This window comes from Rana temporaria, chromosome 1, assembly GCF_905171775.1.
Source record: "Rana temporaria chromosome 1, aRanTem1.1, whole genome shotgun sequence".
Taxonomy (NCBI): Eukaryota; Metazoa; Chordata; class Amphibia; order Anura; family Ranidae; genus Rana; species Rana temporaria.
The window spans coordinates 260,797,688-260,818,987 of NC_053489.1; the positions used below are offsets into that span (position 1 = coordinate 260,797,688).

The 21,300-nt window shown below is 44.3% G+C and overlaps 1 long non-coding RNA gene across 1 annotated transcript in view; it reads right to left on the reverse strand.

Annotated features, from left to right (window-relative positions):
• Positions 1-21,300, reverse strand: part of LOC120941543 — a 170,101-nt gene that overhangs the window by 63,887 nt on the left and 84,914 nt on the right. Inside the window, exon 2 of the long non-coding RNA XR_005749560.1 lies at positions 19,350-19,499. This is a non-coding gene — a long non-coding RNA (uncharacterized LOC120941543). The remainder of the gene's footprint in view (positions 1-19,349; positions 19,500-21,300) is intronic.

Here is a 21,300-nt window from a genome sequence, read left to right on the forward strand (position 1 = left end):
TGCCGCGTACACACGATCGGAATTTCTGATGAAAAAGTCTGACTGACTTTTTCCATTGGATATTCCGATCGTGTGTAGCCCCATCTGAGTTTTCTCATCGGAAATTCCGACGAATTCCATCAGGCCGGGTACACACGGCCGAGAAACTCGACGGGCAAAACACATCGTTTTGCTCGTCGAGTTCCTTGTGAAGCCGCCGAGGATCTCGGCCAGCCAAATTTTCCCATTGCCATCAAGGAAATAGAGAACATGTTCTCTTTTTGGCCCGACGAGATCCTCATCGGTTTCCTCGTCGAAAAGTGTACACACGACTGGTTTCCTCTGCAAAAAAAAAAAACAGCAAGCTTCTTGCTGGTTTTTGCCGAGAAACTCGGCCGTGTGTACGTGGTCTGATGCCGCGTACACACCATCGCTTTCTGCGATGGAAAAATGCGACGCTTTATGTGCTTTAAAAAAACGTCATTTTTCAAACTTCAATTTGAACAACGACGTAGCATACACACCATCGCTTTTTCACAACGCTCTAGCACAGCGCAGTTCCGTCAATCACGCACGACGTCACTATAAAGGGTCGTTTCCATGCGGAAGACGGCCTCTTTTGCTGATATCGTGTTGCTGCGTGTTAGTAAAAGTTTGGTGAGATACGATTCGTGTTTTTCAGTGACTGTGCTTTAAATTTCGTTTTCTGTCGTACAGTTTGTCTATTTGTTGTCGGATCTGTGATACAGTGCTTGTACTAAGGACGTATTTGTTTAGGCATTACGTTTTGTGTGCACGGTGCTGTTTAGCAGGTCGTTCTTCAAAGGCCATTCTTTACTTCAGGGCGTAATTTTTAGTCTGATCTGATTTGACGACCGTTTTCTAGCCATGTTGCGGGTACGAACTCGTCGCCGAGATCGTGCTGTGCTTGTTGTTAGGATGTGTGCTGCATCCCAGCGACGGTCCATGAACAGGGTGAGGAGGAGGTTGTGGACCAAGAACTGGTTGCTACGCAGGGACCAGTTCTCTCATATGCCTCTGCTGCGGGAGATCCGAGAAAATAACCCTGATGATTTCAGGAATTTTCTTAGGATGTCTGACCCCGTATTTCAGCAGCTTTTGGCTTTGGTGTCGCCATATATCACCAGGCAGGACACCGTTATGCGGGAAGCCATCACTGCTGAGCAGAGGCTAGTTGCTACGTTGCGCTACCTTGCAACAGGGAGAAGTCTGCAGGACTTGAAGTTCTCGACGGGCATCTCCCCCCAGGCTCTGGGCCTCATAATCCCTGAGACCTGTTCGGCCATCATTCAGGTTCTTCAGGAGGACTATGTTAAGGTAAGTGGTGTTCTTTCAATGGTCAAACTATGTCCCAAAAAAAAAAAAAAAAAAAGAAATTTCTAATATGCTCAGAATGCTCACTTTGTCTCTATGTATGCTGTTCTACACAATTAGTAAAGCCCTACATGTTTATTTAATTTAGCCAACCTGTCCATCATTCTATGTTGTGGCCAAACCCACCTAGCATAGTCCCTATATCCCCGTTTATTTGTGGCCTCCATTGTAGTGCTGCATTTTGTGTGTCCCTATATCCCCGTTTATTTGTGGCCTCCATTGTCCAAACCCCCCCCCCTAGATTTTTGAACTACATACTAATAATTATTTTTCTTAGTTAGATTTTTTTTGGGGGGTTGTTTCTCATGTGAGAAACTCATCTTGAGCCCCACTCCCCCTAAATATATTTTTTCAACATCAGAGGGGGGTGATTAATATGCTTAATTGTTCACATGTTATTTTTTAATACTAACCTTTTTTGTGGAATTGTTGGTGGGATCCCTTGTAATTTTAGCTATATTCTGTTCAAAATCTTTGTTATAATGTTTTTTTTTTTTTCTTTCTATCCAGTTCCCCACCACGCCACAGGAATCGCAGACTGTGGCAGCGGACTTCTCCCAGCGTTGGAACTTTCCGAACTGCGGAGGAGCCATTGATGGCAAGCACATCCGCATTGTGCCCCCACCCCATAGTGGATCCCATTTCTTCAATTACAAGGGGTTCCACAGCGTTGTTTTGATGGCGGTGGTCTCTGCAAATTACGAGTTCTTGTACGTGGATGTTGGGAAAAATGGCCGGATGTCGGACGGCGGTGTGTTTGCGGAGACGGAGTTCGCCCAACGGCTTCGGTTGGAGGACCTAGGATTGCCACCTGCGGAGGAGAACGAAGAGGGTCTGCCCTTCGTGTTTGTAGCAGATGAGGCTTTTGGTTTGGGTCCCCACCTCATGAGGCCATTTCCCGTACGCACCCTCACCCATGAGAGGAGGGTTTTTAATTATCGGCTGGCCAGAGCAAGACGTGTGGTAGAGAATGCCTTTGGAATCATGGCCAGCCGATTCAGATTGTTTTTAACAGCAATAAACCTGGCGGAATACAAGTGGAATTACATCATCCTATCTTGTTGCATTTTGCACAATTTTTTGAAACAAAATTCTCAAACTTACCTGACGGTATTGCCTGATGAGGCTGATCTTGTGGCTCCGGAGCCGGGACATCAGGCTAGCCATAGAGGCTTGGCCCCCCAAACCGCACGTGCAGTGCGTCAATCCTATGTGGACTATTTTATGGGGAGGGGGGCCATTGCAATGCCTGATCTTGATTAAATAATTAAATTTACTTTTTGTTTGATGAAACAGTGTTTATTTGTTTGATTTTAGTTATTTGTAAGTTTTGGGGGGTAATGTTTCTTTTTCCTAGGTTCTCATCCAGCCATGTGTTTGGGATGTCATAAATTCCCATGAGTGTTAAATCTTAATAACTCTACAAATATGCCTGAGTAATTGAATGAGTCTGCATTGATACCAATAACTACACACAAATTGTTTGGAGTCCAAAATGTTATTTATTTGTTACTTTTTTATTTTTGATTAGTACAACAAATCATTTTTTTTGTTTTTTTGGTCTTTTTTGATTAGTACAAAATATAATATATTTTTTTTGTTTTTTTGGTCTTTTTTGATTAGTACAAAATATAATATATTTTTTTTGTTTTTTTGGTCTTTTTTGATTAGTACAAAATATAATATTTTTTTTTGTTTTTTTGGTCTTTTTTGATTAGTACAAAATATAATATATTTTTTTTGTTTTTTTGGTCTTTTTTGATTAGTACAAAATATAATATATTTTTTTTGTTTTTTTGGTCTTTTTTGATTAGTACAAAATATAATTTAGTTATTTTTTTTTTTTTTTTTTTTTTTTCAAATTCAAGGAAAAAAGAAAATACACAAACAATTAAACCCTCCCCAAAACATTAATAAAATTTTTAAGCTGCCGTTCCAGCGTCTTTGCTTTGTGGCGTATTTCACGGCAGGCCAGACGTATGTCCTCGACTTGGGCCCTGCAGGTGAGAACCTCGCCGATGAGGAGCTGGGCACTATACAGTACGTGTCCAGTCCCTGACCAGCCCGATTTCCTCCTGAAATGTGGAACCAAAACATGTGTTAAAAGATTGTATGCCTATATCTATATTCACAGAAAATGTGGTAGATGTTACTTTACCGGATGTTGAGGCAGGTTCCTCTTCCTCTACATCCCTCGGGGGTGTGGCTTGATTGGCTTGTGCCTCCTGCCTTTCTGCTTCATTGTGCCCTACAAGATTGAAGAAAGGGAAAACATGAGGTTCAACCATTACGAGCGGCATGAAATGACACCCAAAAATTAATAAATGATAAACAAAAGGTCACTATTGTTGATTTTTAAACAATTATCAAGAAAATAGACCAATATTTAATCCATTCACAAAGTAATGTCAAATCAGTTAACCCAATTTTTAATTTTAGATATGTAAGCTAAACAAGTCTCCCCTGGATCTGCTCACCCCTGTTTGTGACCCAACATAGGTTGTGATTGTGACAAACAATTGTGCTACTGAGTACACATGTTCAATAAAAAAAGGAGTAGCAAACGCTCCTTTTTGTGAATCTCAAGGTATTTACGTTTCTTCTAAAATAAGCTGAAACACATTTCCATCTATTCCAGAATTGAATACACCTTTTTTTTAAGCCCCAAAAATGTCACAACTTTCATATTTGTGTCGACTAATTGGTCATAGGAGTCGTCGTTCATTCGCCCACAATTCATAAATTTACGATTTTTGTTCAGATACAGTGCTTCAACTCCCCTTTGCACATGCAAACTAGGCATGATGCCATTTCTCATTAATATGGTCTTGGATTATTGAAAGTCACCGAATGAACGACGACTACGACGACTGCATCATGCGTCCACATTCATAATATTCATTTTATGGTCAACCTGGCAAAAAAAAAAAAATGGCACAAAGAACACACCAAAATAATTAAATACACATGGAAAAAACTTACTTCTTCTTCGAATCACCCTATTAATTCTGTAAAGTTGGTGGGGTTCCCTTTTTTTTAAATCCGACCACCTTTTGCGCAGGTGCTCTCTGCTCCTGGTTTTCCCAAACTTCCGCTGGAGCCTACGGATGACCTTCTCCATAATTTGGGCTTTTACTTTATTGGGATGCATGTAGGGGCCATGCTTGGCATCATAGTCCTCCCTCCTCAATATGGTGACCATCTCCACCATTTCCTGAAAACTCATATTGGAGGCTCTGCACCGGAATCTGCGGCGTGGTTGGGCCTGGCCTGCCTCCTGGCTTGAGCTAGAATACACCTCCATGTTGTCCATCTTTTCTCACTCACCAAACGACAGAGAAGGGGCGTGGAAAGGACGATACCGAACGTCAGGGGCGGGGTGTCGTGCGGAGCGTCACGCGTGCGTAGTGTAAAAGGGATGGGACGTGTTTGTAAACGGCGTGCATAGTCTGTGGAAGAAGGCGTAAATCACGATCTTTCCTAACGACGAGACGTAAGTTTTTTATTCCGACTTTATTATAGTGAATAGGGAATGAGTTTGTGGGCTAGTTAGGGGAAGTAAGCTAGTGCCTTTAATTACATTATGTTTTGGCTTCTGTTTCATGTGCAGAAAGAATGGATGCCTTCAAGGATGCGGAGTTCCTGACAGAATTCATCCAAAAATGGAAGGAACATCCAGTTCTGTGGCAAACCAAAAGCACAATAAATAAAAACAAAGATGCCAGGGAGAAAGCTAGACAGAGCATGCTTGTTTTTGTGAAAACAAGGGTCCCCAACGCCACAACAGCCACTGTGAAAAGTAAAATCAATTCCATCAGGGGCACCTACAGGGCCCAACGGGTCCAAGTCCTGGCCTCAATGAGGTCTGGGGCTGCAGCTGACTCCATATACAAACCAACCCTGTGGTACTATAGTCAGCTGCAGTTCCTGGACGACCACATTGAGACCAGGACATCCATGTCTACCCTTCCCCCAAGAGGTAGCTCCCAGCTTCCCAGCAGCCAATCCTCCAGTGTTCCCTGCAGACAAGAGCAGGCAAGCTCGGAGGAAGAGGAAGAGTTCCTGGAGGACCCCAATTGTGAGCCATGGAGAATGGTATGTGTTTTTTGTTTGAATTTAGTTAGTATATGACAAGTATAGTAATAATGGTAAATGTATGTTACTATTGTTCTAAATTCTATGTGAATCTCGTAAGTTTAGGGATAGGATCAATAGTCAGTAGTGGGAAAACATGATGGGGTCAAAATGGGCAAATTAATAATGTTTATGAAGGAGTGGGTGGCATTTTCAGATAGGCCAGTAGGGGGGAGTAACGCAATACACCTGCAAGGGGTCCCAGATGGAAGACACCCTTTTTGAGTACTATCTAGTTGACACTAAATTGAATAAATTAATTTTTGGGGAAAAGGCCACTTATTTACTAAATTAGGCATGCAACAACCCACATAATTCCAGGGGGACCATGTCTGAAGGTGTTTAAGGGGCCACATAATTAAGGATGGCGACCCTGTGTGTAATATATATTGACATTCAATTTGCATCACTCATGATTGTAAAAATGTGTGTGATTAATGACAAACACAAATAACATATGTTCCTTTTTTTGATACACAGGCAGACCCAAGCCAGGAACAGCCAGGGCCCACAGGGAGCCAGGAAGAGCCAGGGCCCACAGGGAGCCAGGAAGAGACAGGGCCCACAGGGAGCCAGGAGGAGCCAGGGCCAACTGCAAGGCAGGAGGTGGCAGAGCCCACTGGGAGCCAGGAGGTGGCAGGCCCCAGTGGGACCCAGGAGGCACGCCGGCGGGATACCATCTCCCGGATCCCTCCATTCCGCAATCCCAATAAACGGCTCAGGAGTATGCGACAAATGGAGGAGGAGACCCAGGGCCTGCTTCGCCAAGCTACTGCAGCCATCCGAGAGCCACCCAGTGAAGTTGAGGGGTTCGCAGCGCTCATTGCAGCCAAGATGTACAATCTGGAGCAGAGCCAGCGTGTGCGCTGCGAACTCCTCATCTTCCAAGCCATAACCATGGCATCCCTGGGGCAGCTCGATGACGACACCCACATTGTGCGGATTGCTCCTCCTGTCCTTGCTGCTCCTCCTGCTCCTGCTCCTGCTCCTGCTCCTGCTCCTGCACCTGCTCCTCCACCTCATGAGGCTGCTCTGGCTCCTGCCACCTCATCTCCTCCAGGAACCCAGCCCCCAAGGACTCGGGCTACCGGGAAGGCTGCAGGGAAGACTGCAGGGAAGGCTGCTGGGAAGAAAAGGGCGAAGAAATAATACGGTGCCCCTGATGGAATTTTAATGTGGACTCACAGGCTGTATTTGTGGCTTCGGGGACCCTTGTTTTCAGAAAAAAACAAGCATGCTCTAAAGTGCTGCCTACCTTGGCATCTTTGTTTTTATTATGTTGTGTTTTTGGGTTGCCACTTTTTTTTTTTGAAATTTTTATGAAGACTAAAATAAAAATTTATTTTTCAGCCAAATTTCAACATGTTTCTTTATTGTAGATTTGAGAGATCAGTATTGAGTGGGCAGACCCATTACAAAATAAATAATGCAAACATTAACAAGGTAAAAAAACATGCTTGTGGGTGAGTTAACTAAAAAATTAGGTTGTTGCAGACACTTCACACACTCCTAAATAAAAACAAAATAGAGATTACTAATCAAATTGGTGACAAAAATTAAAAAAAAAAAAAAAAGGTGGACCAATATATATATTTAAAATGTTTAAGATGGAAGATACAACTAAATAACAGAACACAAACATAAACATTATCAAACAAGAAAGAAACTAATTAAAAGCTTGTCATAACTATGCAACAAGATCAGCCGCAACAAACGTCCATTTCTGGGTAGCAGTTAAAAGCAGGTGTTAAAGAAGCGCTTTATTTTCTTGTCTATAAGCTGAAAAACACCTTAACGAATGTGCTGATTCCATTCTGAACAGTCGTTTTACATGAATGAGCGCTGCCGTCTCCTAACTTGCTTCTGAGCATGCGCGGGCTTAAATCGACGTTTTTACGTACACACGGTCAATGTTTAGAACACAGAAAACGACGTCGGCCAAAAACGACACATAAAATTGAAGCATGCTTCAATTTTTTTCTGTCGTTTTTTAGAAGACATAAAACGACGTTTTTGCCCACACACGGTCAATTAAATTGACGTTTTTGAAAATTACGTTTTTTTCCATCGCAGAAAGCGATGGTGTGTACGCGGCATGAGAGTTTAGATATAGAACATGTTCTATTTTTCTCTGATGGAATTTCATTGGAATTCCGATGTGATTTGGCCGGGCAAAAGCCCAATCGTGTGTACGCGGCATAAGAGTGTTCTTTCATTGTGTCTCCCTCAAACAGCCATATCCACATCCTCACAGGACTCCAAAATTCTGGCTACAACTGGGCAACCAGGATCCAGTCACAGTCACATGGTGAACCATGTGTTGATATTAGAGCTTGACCTGTATTGAACCCTCCCTCAACTCAGTCACAACTTACAGAGGCTTACCATCATTACATTACAATTAGGTAACTGGCATTTTTAGAAGGTTGTTGACAACAACAACTCAGATAGTCCTCTGACCACAAGTTTTAAACTACTTTTTATTTTAGTTACTTGAACCTCTTACAAAGGTATCACAGTTTTCTGAATGGAGATTAAATGTGTGCTTCACTTAAAAGATGTGTCATGGTAAATTCTCTGTGAAAACCTAGCTCTAAAAGCACATCAAGGCAGTCATCATTATGGAACAAAGCACAATGGTGTATAATAAAAGAAAGCAACAGACTGTAGATTCGCTTCCATTAGGCTCAGGCTTTGCTACATGGGTGATGGTGCCTTCATCATGCGGCTGCAGCTGTTAAGGGCTATCAGGGGATTCCTTTCCCAGCTTACAGTTAGATTATTTTTTTGCCTTTTTTTACAAAATCCATGATCATTAGAATGGGGGTAGAGATGATTTTAAGTCTCATAATGGCATGATGGAAATTCATTCTTGTGGCCTGTTATTTTTTTATATATTTTCTTAAACACTGCCTCATTTTTATTTTGGTCTTTGTTGCTCTTTGCAACGTAAACCAGAGTAATGTTGGTCACTAGAGGTGGGCGAATGTGTCTGGCTTTGGTTTGCAGGACATGTGTCCAGCCCATTGTGTAGTCTGAAAATTGTAAACCTAAAAGCATACCCTATTAAAGTAGATGGGGGGAAAATTATTCTTAAAAATCACTCCTGGCAATTTTTAAGGCTAATATGCAAAAGGTTACAAAAAAGAACATAAGGAGCTGGACATTGCTATGAGGGACAATGCAAACAATATTTAAAAAATACCATACCGCAGGGAGCGGGTCCAACGTTTAATGCAACTTTGGGGAGGACTTGGGAAATCACAATTTCTTTAAAGAGTAACTCTTTTGGCGAGAAAAAAACATTCCCCCCTGGGTGATCTATGTGCATTGCAAGGATTATTACAAACTTTGTTGCAGATTCCTACCTTTTGTTTTTCTGAAGAAATCCAAGTGTGTTTGTTTGTATCCATATGGGAAATCTAATCTAACGGGAATGGTTTTATAATTATCAATTAGCTGCAGCAGCTACAGAGCACTAATGAGGAGAGCTGGTGAGCCTGCATCCCTTTAGGCCCCTTTCACATTGAGGAGTTTTTCAGTCGGTACAGCGCTAAAAATAGCGCTGCTATCCCGCCTGAAAAACTCCTTCACTGCAGACTCAATGTGAAAGCCCGAGGGGTTTCACACTGAGGCGATGCGCTGGCGGGAGACAAAAAAATCTCCTGTCAGCAGCATTTTTGGAGCGGTGAGAGGAGCGGCATGTATACCGCTCCTTCACCGCTCCTTCCCATTGAAAACAATGGGAAACCGCAGCAATACCGCCCGCAATGCGCCTCTATAGAAATAGAGGCGCATTGCGGGCGGTATTAACCCTTTATCGGCCGCTAGCGGGGGTTAATACCGCACCGCTAGTGGCCGATTCCCGCGGCAATCCCGGCGGTATAGCCCGGCAATCCCGGCGGCTCCCGCTGTAATGTGAAAGGGGCCTTAGATTCATGCAAGCCAGTTCCATAAATTTGTTTCTCATTTCTAGTATTTACAAAAATGTCTTATCTTACAGTCTGGACTTTCATTACTCAAACTGGCTCTGGCATTACAGACAATATATGAAATGACTTTTAACATGCTATGCATATCTGAGTTCCTCTATGGCAGCCAAAGGTTAAAGGAGCTGCACTAATGAGCACATTTTAAATAACAGGTGACAATTCATATATATGTTATTCAAATACTAACTGCTTTTTAGCAAAATGTGGGTGCATAAACCTATCATATGTTGGCATCCATCAGGGGCAGGTGTCAGAACGGGCATTCCTACTGACAGAGGTTTGGAATGTGTCAGTTCATACTTGTAATCTTATGTAGTTGTTAGGTGCTCCTATCTTTTTAAATATAATGCAATGAAGGAAGATGTAAAGGGATATAGACACACATTTGTTTCATCTTCCATGGAGAACAGTATTTTGGAAGCTATGTGTAAAAGCTACTTTTGTTCCTCTTTGCATTTTCTCTGATGCAGTGCTGGCACTAGGAGGTTAAATTAGATATGGCAGCTGTTTGGAGATATAAAGAGCTGCATTTGGTTTTATTATGTCTGTATCATTTTCTCAATTTACTAGAACACAGTTCTACATGAGTGCAATGCTTTTACAACTTAACATAATTTTCTGTCATATAGCTTTACATATTACTGTTTGCAAAATCACAGATGCATCACATCAGGGCTTGACAAATCCCAGGCGCCAGGTCACCGCCGCAAATAGAAATTCAGTCCTGGCAACTGGGCTTTTGTCAGCCCATTTACTGTTGGCACCAGCCAATTGCGAAACCACCAGGGTTGCTGCTGCGAACGGGCTCTGTAATTCTGCCACTGTGGCGGAGGGGGCAAGAGCCCACACTTCGGCTCCCCAACTGGGTTTCTGGCTGCAGGGCTCTGAGAGTGTCTCTCTCACACAGTCCAGAGCCAGCACTAACAGTTCCCACCTCCTCCTGCACTGACAGGAGAGGAGAGAGAGCTGATCAGCTTCTCCTACTCCCATCCTCTCCTCCTGTGTCTGCCCCACACTCCCTGGCAGTGCTATGCCTCAGAGAAGGGATGTGTGGGTGGGAAATTTAAAGCCCAGCAGCCAGAAGAGGCAGAGGTGGCTCTAGGCTTTGTGAGGCCTTCGGCAAAACTAAGACATGAGGCCTCACTCACTCCCATAATGGGAAAAATAATTCAATCAAGAAAAATGGCTGCAGAAAATGCACGGATCTAGCACACAGGTGATCAGCATCACTTCCAGGGCACCTCCCTTACCCATCAGACATATTCAGCCAATTCAAGAGGGGGGAGAGAGGGGAGGTGATAAAGAGAGAGGGGTAATAGAGAGATCCGATGACGCCAACATTAGTATTGATCACAGGCGACCGCCTAATTTGCCTAATTAGAGAGCCGCCTCTGAGAAGAGGAAAGCTGCCGATAGCCGATGCCTCTCCATCCATTCATTGTGAGTGATGTCTCCCTCCCTTCTCTGTCCTTCCTCCCAGTGAGTACTCTAAGGCCCCATACACACGATAGAATCCATCCGCTGAAAAATCCCAGTGAATGGGTTTCAGCGGATAGATCCTATGGTGTGTACACTCCAGCGGATCTGTTTCCGCGGATATTTCTCCCCTGGGATGGATTCCAGCAGATCGAATATTCGCTGACATGCTAAACAAATCCATCTGCTGGAATCCATCCCAATGGATGGATCCGCTGGTCTGTATAGACTCACCGGATCCATCCGTCCGAAGAGATCCCCCGCATGCGTCGTAATGATTCGACGCATGCGTGGAATTCCTTATATGACAGCGTCGCGCACGTCGCCGCGATTATAATCGCGGCGACGGCGCGACACGTCATCGCCAGAGGATTTCGGCGCGGATTTCAATGCGATGGTGAGTACACTCCATCGCAGAGAAATCTGCTGAAATCCTCGAGAGGATTTATCCGCGGAAACGTTTCCGCTGGAACGTATTCGCGGATAAATCCTCTCGTGTGTATGGGGCCTAAGGCCCCTCGCATGCGTCGAATGACTTCGACGCATGCGTGGAAGCATTGAACTGGCAGGGCCGCCCACGTCGCCGCGTCATCGTCGCGGCGACAGCGCGGCCACGCCCCGCGTATTGTTTACGCGCAGATTTCTGTATGATGGTGAGTACAGCCATCATACAGAAATCCCCGGGCAGACATGTACGATGAAAACGGTCCGGCGGACCGGTTTCATCGTACATGTTTGCTCGTCTGTACAAGGCCTTAGGTAAAAGGGACTCAGATGTAAGGGTTGCTCTGTGGACTCAGATGTAAGGGGACATACCCTCTTACATCACAGCCCCCCTTAAATCAGAGTTCCCCTTTACATTCCATTGTGTAAGTGTAAGTTAAAATTCTGTAAGCTCTGATGTAAGGTGGGTTCTGTGGACTCAGATGTAAGGGTAGCTCTGCGGACTTTGATGTAAAGGGGAGCTCTGTGGACTTTGATGTAAAGGGGGGCTCTGTGGACTTTGATGTAAAGGGGGGCTCTGTGGACTTTGATGTAAAGGGGGGCTCTATGGACTCTTATGTAAGAGGAGCTTTATTTTCAATGACAAAAAAGTTAGGAACCATTTTTTTTTAAAACTAAGGCCCCTTTCAGACTGGGGCGGGAGCTGCGGTGGCGGTATAACGCCGCTAAAAATAGCGGCGCTATACCGCCGGAATTGCCGCGGGTATGAGCCGCTAGCGGTGCGGTATTAACCCCCGCTAGCGGCCGATAAAGAGTTAATACCGCCCGCAATGCGCCTCTATAGAGGCGCATTGCGGGCGGTATTGCCGCGGTTCCCATTGTTTTCAATGGGAAGGAGCGGTGAAGGAGCGGTATACATGCCGCTCCTCTCACCGCTCCAAAGATGCTGCTGACAGGAGATTTTTTTGTCTCCCGCCAGCGCATCGCCTCAGTGTGAAAGCCCTCGGGCTTTCACATTGAGTCTGCAGTGCAGGAGTTTTTCAGGCGGGATAGCAGCGCTATTTTTAGCGCTTTACCGCCTGAAAAACTCCTCAATGTGAAAGGGGCCTAAAGCTTTATTTTTAATGACAAAACCGCTTCTCTTATGTAGCCCTGATGCGTATCTTTACAGATGCACAACACAGGTTTACACAGTTATGCCTCGCAGCTTTTGTCTATTTACCATGCTTAGGATCCTTAAGAACTTAGTACATTTAAAATTGTAATAATTGTAAATAGTAATAGCAGTGAGAGATAGTAAGCAACTGAAAACTATCACTCGCTTATTACGATTTTAAATGTGCTAACGTTCTTAGGGATCCTAAGCAGGTTAATAGGCAAACGCTGAGAGGCATAACAGTGTAAACATGTGTCGTGCATCTGTAAAGATACGCATCAGGGCTACATAAGAGAAGCGGTTTTGTCTTTAAAAATAAAGCTTTAGTTAAAAAAAATGGTTCCTAACTTTCTTAGCTGGCTTTCAGATTTGATGAAAATTTGTCAAGCCCTGCATTACATTATATTTATGTGAATTTTTATTTAACATACAATCTATGTGGGGGTTTTCTTGCAATTGGACACCACTGGCTCCCACTAAAGCTTAGTACACATGGGCCAAAAGTCAGGCGGCATTGGTCAGTTCAGTAGAAAGTGGCCGACATTCGGCCCGAGTGTATGGCAGTCGGTCCGACTGAAGCCAGTCGTTCGGCCATCTTCTGTCAAAGGGGCATGACCGAAAAAGGTCTGCCAACCGGCATTTCATCATCGTTCTCTCGGTGTGTACCAGGCTTAAGTTTTCATTTCGCTTCCAAAAGAACCATACTGGATATTGTATGGTAATAAAAGAAGAAGCTGAACCAAGGCTGTACAAGAACCTGATAATGTATGAATCACATGCTATAAAGGATCAGAAGTCATCATGCAGTGAAAGAGTGATCATGTACAAAATGTGTTGGAGTAATGTCATGGCCCCACAATCAGCATTTCCTGTCTCCATTTTTTACTGGGTTTTAATATAAAAAGATAACTTTCAAATGCAGTGGTGGCTGGTGCTCCAAATTTTTGGGGGGGCGCAAACAAACAAAAAAAACCAAACAATTGCAGCCTTAAAGTGCCCATCATACGCAATGCATGAATCTTTGTTATTAGACTTAGTGGCGGTGAGAGCCAGAGGGGGCGGCGCTCCAGCGCCCTCTATGGTCGAACCGCCACTGGCCAAATGACAAATTAACTAGAAGAAGGTCATGTAACAAAAGGCATAATCACAAAACACATATACCAGCTACACCGTATGTAAATTAGAGAAATAAAATAGAGAATGAAGAGAGCTCAGGAGAAAAAAGTAAAAAAGAAATCAGCTTGTTATCAGTGATGTGAGCTTCCATACTCCTTTATCTATGAGATCTGCAATAATAGCTTTACCATTAGGCCAAATATACACTGAGGTTCGTGACATGGCTACTAGGGCCTGCTACTAATGTGCACTGTAACCACAGCTATTGTTTAAGAATGAAGAATGAAAATCAAATTGTTCATGACATGAGGACTGGCATTGCTAAACTCCTACCTAAAATGCTACCTGCCTGGCTGTTATGCTGACCTACCTATTTCAATACTTTCTAAGTCACAAATAGTCCCTTGACAGCTGGTGCGGGTTGTACTCATGTCCACATCTATCTGTTCTCCATGGGTATGTGTGAAGAGGATTGGCTGCACTGAACGGGCAGAAGTGGATAAGTAGACAGTTGCTGGTGGGACCCCCTAATAGGTAAGTATTTTAATGGTGCAGGTGGGCATGGTGTGTGCAAAGGGGAGGATGAATCAGTAGATCTAAGGCCCCGTACACACGACCGAGGAACTCGACGTGCCAAACACATCGAGTTCCTCGGCGAGTTCAGTGTGGAAGCCGCCGAGGAGCTCGGCGGGCCGACTTTCCTCATTGAACAACGAGGAAATAGAGAACATGTTCTCTTTTCGGCCCGACGAGTTCCTCAACGGGTTCCTCGCTGAAAAGTGTACACACGACCGAGTTTCTCGGCAGAATCCAGCTCTGACCGAGTTTCTGGCTGAATTCTGCCGAGAAACTCGGTCGTGTGTACGGGGCCTCAGACTTTGATTTGATTTTTGATCCGGAGAGCAGTGTATATGCAGAGCTGACTAGAACAGAATCTTCTTCCAATGTAGCAGGGATACATTTCCATTGTCTTTCCTGAGGTTTAACCGTGGCTTGTGACACCAATTTCAGAACTGCAGGGGACACGTGGTGATGGGAAGCAGCTGGTGAAACTTTGCAAGTACATTTAATGAGCTTTGCAGGATATTAAAATCAGGTACAAATGGTGCGACTGCGAACAAGTCGCTAAACTCATGCTTGGACGAGAGTAAAAAGTTCCCATGTAGCTGCTAAAGCATACGTTTTCCTTCATACCAGAATGCACATGTTAAAGAATTGCAATATAGAAGGACTATAGAAGGAATTGCAATATAGAATGACAAAAAAAAAAAAAAGGCCTTCCACCACAATTGTGCAATGTATGACTTTTTTTTGTAGAAAGAGCATATGGTGTGTTTTGTAAGTTTGTAACATTTATTGAAACAAGCATCAAGAAATCCACTAGGGGGAGTCCTTATACTGAGAAGACACATTGCAAAAGGTGTTAAAAAAGAAATGATTTACTTTTACATGTCTACAAATATACGATTACTGCTCCAATAGCCCCTATATCTTCTTAAAGTATTGTCACCTACATCTCATATAAGCGTTAACATCTTAATTTCATTTTAAAAGTAATTTTCAATTTTTTTTTTTTAAATAAGTAGCTAGGTGAGCCTGTCATTAGGGTCCTTGTTTAGGCAGTTCCTCTGGAGGCTCCATTCACACCTTGGCGTTCAGTTTTGCAGGCGTAATCGGCACGATTCTGCCCGCGATTCTGAAATGCCGCAAATCGCGGGCCGCCCCTGTGATCCCCTCTATTTTGAATGGCACCAAATCGCGGGCCGCAAAACAGAACGCCATGGTGTGAATGGAGCCTACGCTCTGTCCCTGTCTTCTAGTTGTGCTCCTCCGATGACGCCGTGTCGCACTGACTTCCAATGAAGATAATAAGGCTCGATTCACACTAATGCGTTTTTTTGTGCATTTTGCATTTTGCAGAAAAGCAGGGAAATTTTTTAAAATGGGTTCCTATGGAACATGTTCACATCAATGCTTTTTTGTGCCTCTGTGTTTTTGGAAAGGGTCAGGGACTTTTTTTCCCGCAAAAAGCAGCGTTTTGCATGTAATAGAATTCAATGGACCTGCATCCAAAACGTTTTTAAACCATGTTAAAAAATTTCCCTGCATTTCTGCAAAATGCATCAGAAAAAGCATTAGTGTGAATGGAGCCTAAGGCCTGATTCACACTTGTGCAGGTTGCAGTTTGCATATTGCAGGTGCATTTTTCTTTTTTCAATACACACATTTAGGCTCGATTCACACCTATGCATGTTGCTTTTGAGCGTTTTTGCAGTGCTTTTTGCAGTGCTTGCTGCGATTTTACCGTGATTTGCGTTTTTATTTTATTATTTATTTTAGCTGGCAATTTTTATTTTTTTACATTTCCTTTAACCACTTAAGACCCGGACCAAAATGCAGGTAAAAGACAAGGCCCCTTTTTGCGATTCGGCACTGCGTCGCTTTAACTGACAATTGCGCGGTCGTGCGACGTGGCTCCCAAACAAAACTGGCGTCCTTTTTTTCCCACAAATAGAGCTTTATTTTGGTGGTATTTGATTACCTCTGCGGTTTTTATTTTTTGCGCTATAAAAAAAAATAGAGCGACAATTTTGAAAAAAATGCAATATTTTTTACTTTTTGCTATAATAAATATCGCCCAAAAATATATATATATATAAAAAAAAATGTCCTCAGTTTAGGCCGATACGTATTCTTCTACCTATTTTTGGTAAAGAAAATCGCAATAAGCGTTTATCAGTTGGTTTGCGCAAAATTTATAGCGTTTACAAAATAGGGGATAGTTTTATTGCATTTTTATTAATTCTTTTTTTTTACTACTAATGGCGGCGATCAGTGATTTTTTTCGTGACTGCGACATTATGGCGGACACTTCGGACAATTTTGACCCATTTTTGGGACCAATGTCATTTTCACAGCAAAAAATGCATTTAAAATGCATTGTTTATTGTGAAAATGACAGTTGCAGCTTGGGAGTTAACCACAGGGGGCGCTGATGGGGTTATGTGTTCCCTGAAGTGTGTTTACAACTGTAGGGGGGTGTGTCTGTAGGTGTGACGTCATCGATTGTGTCCCCCTATAAAAGGGATGACACGATCGATGTCAGCGCCACAGTGAAGAACGGAGAAGCCGTGTTTACACGCGGCTCTCCCAGTTCTTCAGCTCCGGGGACCGATCGCGTGCGACCCACGGCTGGGTACTAATACAGGACGTACCTGTATGTACATGTGCCCAGCCGTGCCATTCTGCCGACATATATGTGCAGGAGGCGGTCCTTAAGTGGTTAACAACAAGCTATAAACAGGTTAAAAGAAAAATGCAAACCGCAAATCGCGGCAATTCACACCAATGCAGTTTTAGTGCTTTTTGCATTTTGCGATTTGTACTACAGTCCATTTAACCTCCCTGGCGGTATGATTCTTTCAGAAAAAAGGTGCTGAAAGCGGTACCATTATTTGCAAGGAAATTTGGCGTTTTATATTGTAGGCCTGTAATTCTTAGGAATAACTCACTTAAATCTGACCAAACCAGAGTCTAGTAGACATAGTAGACATTTTTTTAAAAACAAAATTATAAATTATAATATAATAAATAATTATAAATAATTATAACAAATAATAATGTAATTATAATAAAAATTATTCAATAATGTAATCAAATCAAAATCACTGAAATTTGCTCAGTTGCACAATTGTCGCTGTCATTATTTTTTTTTTATGACGAATTTCCCCACAAATCGCTATCGCACAATTCTGCAAGTGATTATAATTTATTATTGATGGTTTTTAGCTGCTCTAAAACCACTTTTGACATAAAGGGACAGTTTTGGTTGCTATGGACAATCTACAGTTTGCAGGCAGAAAGAACAGTTTTTATTATATAAAAGTACATGTAGGGCACTGGGCAGACCACTAGGGACAAGGGGGGGGGGTGTATTTTTTACATACAGTACTGTAATCTATAAGATTACAGTATACTGTATGTAATGTGTTTGTTTATGTTTTTGAATTTGGCGCCGTTCTCCGCTCCCGTGCGTCGTAACGTCGCAACGGAGATCGGCGGCACAGGAGGATGCTGTGTGAATCGAGCGAGGTCCCGCTCGCTCACACAGCCCGGTGGCATCGCTGGATCCAGGGACAAGGTAAGTAAACACTGCCTGTGGATTCAGCGAGGCAAGACGGAGTCTGACTCAGGGTTACCGATCGCAGCATGAAAATCTAACCCCGAGTCAGACTGGGGAATACCGCCAGGGGGGTTAACATGGTTTCCTATAGAACACGTTCTGTAGTGGAAATCTGCAAAATGCAAAAAGCACTAAAAATGCCCAGGTGTGAAACCAGCCTTAAGCCTCGTACACACGGCCGAGGAACTCGACGTGCCAAACACATCGAGTTCCTTGGCCAGTTCAGCCCTGAAGCCGCCGAGGAGCTCGGCGGGACGAGAGCTCCCATAGAACAACGAGGAAATAGAGAACATGTTCTCTATTTCCTTGCCGAGGTCCTCGTCGGCTTCCTCGGCCGAAAGTGTACACACGGCCGGGTTTCTCTGCAGAATTCAGCCAGAAACTCGGTCGGAAGCTGAATTCTGCCGAGGAAATTGGTCGTGTGTACGGGGCCTTAGGCCTGGTTCACTCCTATGCATTTTTTAGCTCGTTTTTAGTTTTGCACAAACACACTACATGGTTTCCTATTGGTCACGTTCACATCTGTGAATTTTATGGAAAGGGCCAGGGACTTTTTTCTGGTTTTTGGTTCCATAGACTTCAATGGATCAACAATGTATATTAAAACATGCAAAATGCACCTGGACTATGCAAACTGCAACCTGCATAGGTGTGAATCAGGCCTCAAAACCATTAAAGTCTATGGAACCAAAAACCAGAAAAAAAAAAAGCCCTGGCCCTTTCCATAGCAAAGATGTGGACTACTTCCATAGGTAACCATGTTAAATGGACTGTAGTATGTTTCTGCAAAACTGAAAATGCACTAAAAAACGCATAGGTGTGAACCAGGCCGTGGTGGACATTTCAACACACAGTACACAGACATGGTTGACTGTTGTCACCATTGAGAAACCCAACCTGAAAAATGCCATGCAGGCATTGCTGGAGTACATGTACCGTATATATGTGGCAGGTGATCAACAGATATGCAACAAAAAGGCAACTGTTTATAATATACTGCCATTTGGCAAACTAAGCGCTTACAGTAGAGAAATTTACTTTTGTTGATCTGGGTGTTATCGACAGGGCCATCCAAGGAGCAAATTATGGCTAATTCAGCAGGAATCGAACAAAATTCAGTGCATGTGGCAAGCTTTGGTTATGAAGCACTTGCTACTACAATGCATAAAATCTAAGGCTCAATTCACACCTATGCATTTTTCGACTCGTGATTTTACCGCAATCCTCTACATTGTAAGGATATTGGATTTGATTTACTAAAGGCAATAGGCTGTGAACTTTGCAAAGCACAGTTGTGTTCTGCAAGAGCAGAAACTCTGCTGACTGCCATCATCCAATCATGTGCAAGCAAAACTGCTTTTTTATCTTCCTTGCATGTAATTAGGTATTCTTTTCAAAGTAAAGCTTTCCTCATTCACTCAAAGGCATCATGTGCTAGTATGTGATGCATACTAGTACACTATGTGGAACTTACCTGAAAACGGCATCCACCTATACCCGGTCTTCCTTCCGGGTTCACGACTCCGGCTCTGTGACTGGTGGGAGCCGCGATGACATCACTCCCACGCATGCACACGGGAGCCAACGGTCACAACACACTGCTCTGAAGAAATGGCACACTGTTCTATAGAAAAAACAAAAATTAGGCTTGAGTTTTAGTTTAAATTGAGGGATTACAGAAGAATAGATTAGTATAGGGCAGTGGTTATTAACCTTGTCCTCAGGGCCCACTAACAGGCCAGGTTTTATGTATTTCCTTGGGGAGATGCAGACTAGAATACTGCAATCACTGAGCAGCAAATGATATCACATGTGGTGTATTTCAGTTATCTTGCAAGCCCGGCCTGTTAGTGGGCCCTGAGGACAGGGTTGATGACCACTGGTATAGGGAGCCTCAATAAGATTAGTATATGCAAGCCATAGGCGTGCACACAGGGTGTGTCGGGTGTGCCTGGGCACACCCTAATCACCCTGTGCTGGGCATATTCCCCCTGCTGCTTGGATGCATATAAAGAGACTGGGGAATATCTGTCCTCAGTCCATTTCTGTGTCTCAAAGTGAGACATCAGGGGTCTGTTTAGACCACTGATATTTCACCAAAGTCCCCCCAATGCCTTTCTGACACTGTCCACTGCTCTACTGACACCAACTTCTACCCTACTGACATCGTCTACTGCTCTACTGACACTGTTCATTGCCCTACTGTCATATTATATATACACATATACACGCATGTGTGTTTGAGCTTTGGGGTGCACACCCTAATGCAATAGGCTGCGCACACCTATGTATGCAACCATGGGCGTAGGAACCGGGGGGGACGGGGGGGACGCATCCCCACCAGGAAATAATGCGGGGGGGACAGGTATTGTAAAATCCCCCCCAGGTTAGGATGACTTGGAGGCTCCCAAGTTGGAGCACTGCTGACATATCGCCGTGTGGGGTGCAGTTCACCCAGGTGCCACAGAGGTGGCGCTCAAGCGCCAGAGTGCGCCTCTCCCTCCTCCTCTGCATCCTCCTCTCCTTGTCTGAGGCCACCGCCGCGGTGTTTCCTAGTCCTCCCTCCTGTTCCATCCACGAACGATCTTAATCTTCTCCACCCCGGCGGCGCAGCTGCACACTGTCCTCTCCAGCTGCCGCCCGGGTGGGGTTTGTGGGGGGGCTCTGTACTAATTGTGGGGGGGCTTTGTACTAATTGTGGGGGGGCTCTGTACTAATTGTGGGGGGGAGTGGCTTGTGGGGGGGCTCTGTACTAATTGTGGGGGGGCTCTGTACTAATTGTGGGGGGAGTGGCTTGTGGGGGGTCTCTGTACTAATTGTGGGGTTTTTTTTTTCCAATTGTGGGGGGGCTCTGTACTAATTGTGGGGGGAGTGGCTTGTGGGGGGGCTCTGTACTAATTGTGGGGGGGAGTGGCTTGTGGGGGGGCTCTGTACTAATTGTGGGGGGGGGAGTGGCTTGTGGGGGGGCTCTGTACTAATTGTGGGGGGGCTCTGTACTAATTGTGGGGGGAGTGGCTTGTGGGGGGTCTCTGTACTAATTGTGGGGGGCTCTGTACTAATTGTGGGGGGGAGTGGCTTGGGGGGCTCTGTACTAATTGTGGGGGGGTCTGTATTAATTGTGGGGGATCGTGGGGGGGTTCTGTACTAATTGTGGGGAATGACTTGTGGTGAGGGGTCTGTAAAAATGGAGGGGGTGGTTTGTTCGGGGGTCTGTACTAATGGATAGGGGGTCTCTACTAATGGGGGGTGGTTTATGGGGGGGTCTGTACTAATTGAAGTGGGAGGTTTGTCCTGAGGGGGGGTCTGTACTAATGGAGGGGGGGGGGGTGGTTTGTCCTGGGGGGCAGCAGTGTGTGTGGGCTGCCGCTGCGGGTGGCATCTGAAGGACGAGTCCACGCCGCGCTCACCACACAGGCCGGACACAC